Source organism: Bos mutus, chromosome 8 (genome assembly GCF_027580195.1).
Source record: "Bos mutus isolate GX-2022 chromosome 8, NWIPB_WYAK_1.1, whole genome shotgun sequence".
In the NCBI taxonomy this organism is placed as follows: Eukaryota; Metazoa; Chordata; class Mammalia; order Artiodactyla; family Bovidae; genus Bos; species Bos mutus.
In genome coordinates, this window is record NC_091624.1 from 26,062,531 (window position 1) to 26,068,242 (window position 5,712).

The window sequence follows — 5,712 nt, forward strand, 5'->3', positions numbered from 1 at the left end:
CTTTCTCTCCGTCTCTCTCTCTCTCTCCTCCTCCCTGTCTCTTTCCCCTCTCTCTATATATACACAGAGTCCTTCTTGGGGAAGTCACTACTGAAAAATCCTATGTGCAGTAGTTATGACATAGGATTTTGTAACTCACAGTGAAGTTCAACGGAAACTCAAGCACAAGCCACCTCTTATCTACGCCTTGTTCCAGGAAGCAGCTCTGTCCTTGTTACCACCCTCTCCAGAGCCATCAGCACGTAGGCAGCATTGGACAGCCCAGAACTGCTTCCTGTACCTTTGCACCAGCTCTGGGATGACTCCAGAGTCAATGTTTACCCACCCTAGTGGCTTTCAATGAAGCCAGAGTGTGGGAAGTCACGGGGACAGTGACCTCTCCCAAGCTTGATGGTGGGCAAATGCGACCCTTTAGCAATGAACCTAGAACTACAGGCTCCCCTGCTGAAGTGGGAAGAAAGGGCCATCAGGGTAGGACTGTAGCCTGAATTCACACAGCTCAAGTCCCATCTCCATTAAAACACTTGCCTGCCACTGCCGTCCCCCAAAGCCAAGTGCACCAAGTTATTGTACAATCTGCTCTTCGAAGAGGAGGGGCTTGGGGCTTTGGAGAAGAGTATATAGGCAGAGGGGTGATGGCTGGATTCCTGCTTCACCACCTTTTCCCCTCTCTTATTTTTCTCATGAGCACATGTGGCTGCCCTGTAGGCTAACTAATCTTATATCCTTTCTAAGTGTCTCATCACACATGCAGGCATTGTGTAAGATGTTCAGTCAATAGAAAACCAAGCATTCTCTTCTTTAGAAGTTTTATTTAGGGAATAGGACATGCTATTTACTTATTTCTCTCTTTTTCTTCTTCTCTCTCTTTTTTAAAGTATAGTTGATTTAGAACTTCCCTGGTGGCTCAGTGGTAAAGAACCCGCCTGCCAATGCAGGAGACATAAGAGCTGCAGGTTCAGTCTCTGGATCAGGAGGATCCCCTGGAGAAGGAAATGGCAACACACTCCAGTATTCTTGCCTGGAGAATCCCAGGGACGGGGAGCCTGCTGGGCTGCCGTCTATGGGGTCGCACAGAGTCGGACATGACTGAAGTGACTTAGCAGCAGCAGCCAGTATTCTTGCCTGAGAAATCCCATGGACAGAGGAGCCTGGAGGGCTATGGTCCACGGAGCCACAAAGAGTTGGACACAATTTAGTGACTGAGCACACACGTAGTTGATTTACAGCACGTTAGCTCCAGATGTAAAGTGATTCAGTTACATACATATTACTATTCTTTTTCAAATTCCTTTCCCTTATAGGTTATTACAAAACATTGAGCACAGTTCCCAGTGCTGTACAGAATATACAGTAGTGTGTATTTGCCAGGATGTGTTATTTAGGAAAAGTCCACTGGTGTTGCCTAGTCATCTTGCAGAAGAAAACTGTAGAATTGCTCCAGACGCAATAAAAAACCAGGGCACCTGTGTTTCTGAGTGTGGACATCATCGTATTTTGAGGAGCCCTCTCTGAAAGTGACTGGACATTTATCAATCTTAGAAAATGAATAAAATGACAGATAACAAACATAGACTGAGTGATGACTTAATATGAACCAACCTAAGATGAACCAGCACTTTAGTAAACACAGCAGCTCTTACAACACTGGGGAAGCATGGGCATACCTGTGCCAAGCTTGCTTACCCGGTTAGTGGCAACATGGATTTGTAGACCGTTACAATAACCACGTGGTTTCCTGAGTGTTCAACCATAGTGCAAGTGCAGAGGTGAACAAGAAAATGCATTAATAACTGAAGATATAGGCACATGGGCCTGCCCAGTGATATTCCACGTGTATATCTGCTGTCAAAACCAAGTGTGGTGGGGGTCTCCTGCATTGTACCCCCAACTCCAAGAATGGAGTCCTAATGAAGGCTCTCGATTACAGCACCTCGCCCTTGTCCCAGTCCTTCCCAAAATATAGAGGTAAGATCACTCTCCACTTTGGTTGAAAGACTGGGAAGACATGACCTGGGGACCACCAGGGACATGTCCTATTCTGTGCGCAGGGGAGAAGGAGAGCCAAGAAAAGATGCAGACAACACGCCGAGCTGTCCCAGAAGCTGGCTGGTCAGAGAATTCTTTCCCTGCCTAGTTTAGTTCAAGTTAGGTTTGTGTTTCTTGCTACCAAAAGAATTCCTGCATGGCCCTTGGTGACTTATCCTGACCATGCCCCCTCCATCACATGACCCCTTTCCCTGACAGTGGATAGTGTATCTTACATAGCTGGCTAATTTAGTTCCTCACTGATAGGGCCACACACTGGAGCACACTAGTAACCCCATCACCCTCTCCCAAGCCCTCAATATGCTATTCGTCTAAAGCAAATGCCTTTAAGCTGAGGTCTAGCACAAGCTGGAATCAAGACTGCTGGGAGAAATATCAATAACATCAGATATGCAGATGACGCTACCCTTATGGCAGAAAGTGAAGAGGAACTAAAAAGCCTCTTGATGAAAGTGAAAGAGGAGAGTGAAAAAGTTGGCTTAAAGCTCAACATTCAGAAAACTAAGATCATGGCATCTGGTCCCATCACTTCATGGGAAATAGATGGGGAAACAGTGGAAACAGTGTGTAAGACTTTATTTTTGGGGGCTCCAAAATTACTGCAGATGGTAACTGCAGCCATGAAATTAAAAGACACTTATTCCTTGGAAGAAAAGTTATGACCAACCTAGATAGCATATTGAAAAGCAGAGACATTATTTTGCCAACAAAGGTCCATCTAGTCAAGGCTATGGTTTTTCCAGTGGTCATGTATGGATGTGAGAGTTGGACTGTGAAGAAAGCTGAGCGCTGAAGAATTGATGCTTTTGGACTGTGGTGTTGGAGAAGACTCTTGAGAGTCCCTTGGACTGCAAGGAGATCCAACCAGTCCATTCTAAAGGAGATCAGTCCTGGGTGTTCTTTGGAAGGAATGATGCTGAAGCTGAAACTCCAGTACTTTGGCCACCTCATGAGAAGAGTAGACTCACTGGAAAAGACTCTGATGCTGGGAGGGATTGGGGGCAGGAGGAGAAGGGGAGGACAGAGGATGAGATGGCTGGATGGCATCACTGACTCAATGGACGTGAGTTTGAGTAAACTCCGGGAGTTGGTGATGGACAGGGAGGCCTGGTGTGCTGCGATTCGTGGGGTTGCGAAAAGTCGGACGTGACTGAGCCACTGAACTGAACTGAACTGAACTGAGAGAGAGCAGAATTCCCCAAGCACAGGGCTTAGGAGGCAAAGCCCACAGATTCCAGCCAATCCAGGTCCCAGACTACTCATTTGACCAGAATCACTTTATCGGTTATTAGATAATGGACCGCCTCCCCTATATTAAATTTATGAAAAGCCAAATACAGTTTTTAGGGATTTATTACCCAGCTCATGAAAACCTCCAGAACCTTCTAACACTCACAAAAGTCAATCAATGAGGGATAAAGACCCCCATGAAGAGCTTCTCTCCAATCATCCTTCGGGGGAAAGCGTATCAGCAAGAACCTGGTGAGGAGATTACTAAGGGGCTTAATCTACTGTCAGGGAATGAGGTCAAACATGGACTTCTGAGACCTACTGGCCCTGTCATGCCCTCCTCCCGATGTGGATTTTGTGGGGACAGTGTGCTTTGTCCCCATTTATAAATGAGTTCCCTTCCTCGCTGCATACAGTGTGCTAAGGTGACTGACTATCAAGGAGGCCACAGGCTCCCTGGGTCTTGGGTGTGACCTAGAGGTATGGGGTTAGAGCTGGGTACAGTTGCTGGCAGGACCTGAGGTGGCCCTTAGCAAACACCTGCGTTTGTGGACGTACAGAGAGGAATGCTTTAACATACGTCGTAGACACAAAAAGAGAAAATGCCTTTAGGGCAAGTTGTAGATGGACAAGGAGGGAATGCTTTAAGGTGATTTGGGGGCATCATGGGGAATGGATGACCAGTTGGGTCAAGGTTGGCCCTCAGGGGCTGCTGTGATTTTTCTGGCCAGAATAGCAGCCCTCCCTTCAGTTGGAGAGGCCTCCATCCCCAACTTGGGCCTTCCCTGGAGGCTTAGGCAGTAAAGAATCTGCCTGCAATGGAGGAGATCCAGGTTTGATCCCTGGGTTAGGAAGATCCTCTGGAGAAGGAAATGGCAACCCACTCCAGTATTCTCCAGTATTCTTGCCTGGAGAATTCCATGGACAGAGGAGCCTGGCGGGCTACAGCTGATGGGGTCGCAAAGAGTCGGACGCGGCTGAGCGACTAACACTTTCGCTTTCACTTTCTTTCACATCCCCCACTTATAATGTCCACTGCTGTGGCCACAAAAGGGACATGTGATCTACAAGGCCCACCAGAGGCCACTCCTGGGAGATTCTGAGTTAGACCTGAGTGAAGAGAGTCCCCCTTCTTCCCTGGTGGCGAGGCAGGCAGCGTGGAGCTGAGGCCAGCCAGAGGATGAAGCCACATGCCAGGGGACACGTGACAAGAAATGAAGAGCGTCCCTGAAGCCCTGAGAGCCTGGTTCCCCTGTCCTGTCAGAGTTCCATGCTGAGAATCACGAAACTCCTTTGCGCCTAAGCCACTTTAGTTGATTTCCTGACATTCATATCAAAGAGTCCTTATACCCAAGTATGTCACACTGTACTCAATGAGGATTTAAAAATCTTTAACAAGATGCAAAATTTTAATTTACTATTTAATCATATGAAACCAATAACAAGCATCATATTAACTATCTGTCATGTTGGGGGATATGAGAGGCATAGCTTTGTGGCCGCAAAATGTTGAATAATAGCAACTGTATATTCACACTACTATATATAAAATGATCAACAGAACCTACTGTATAGGACAGGGAATGGTGCTAAATACTTTGTAATAACCTAAATGGGAAAAGAACTTAAGAAATAATAGATACAAAAATATGTGTTACTGAATCACTTTGCTGTAGACATGAAACTAACACAACATTGTAAATCAACTATACTCTAATACAAATAATAAAGAAAAAAAAGTAACCATATATTCAGTATTGAGCTCATAAGATGGAGCATTGCAAAACAGATCTGATGTTTTTCATAGCAAATTAGAATACAAAAGGCACAATTAAAATAAAATAGAGGCGTGTTCATGCAGGAACCAAGCTCATGAAACCCCCGCTCTGGACAAAATTCCCAAATAGGTTTCTCTGTTTCTCTCAGTAGCTTTAAAGCAGTTGTTAATCACAGACCCATTAAGAAGCCAAAACACATTGGGTTATTTCTGAAGCACGTGATTTTGGAACTCTGTTTGAATCTTCCATAGTGGTGTGATGAGAGTTATGTCACAAAGTTAATCATTCCCAGTATGCTTGTATTCAGGGTAATGAAAACCTTGTGCAAGCAGCCATGAATCAGTGAGCGTCACATTGCATAATGGGTTCTGAAGCACGTGTCGGGGATCCAAGCCCACGTCTGCACAATGCAGGCCAGAGTTTGTGCTTCCTATTGACCTTTCCTGAAGCAGAACTGGAACCATGTGATGCATCCTTCCTGCCAACAGTCACTTATTGCCAATAATTAAGTTGGATGATATGGTGAAATAGATATTTTGGTTCCTTTGGAGTTCTAAAAAGAAGACTCTTTGAAGTGCCTGGTTTCTGGCAGAGAGCTGTGGCTGGCTGGGATGTGTTACACTTGGTCATTACAAAAACTATCCATTAAAATGAA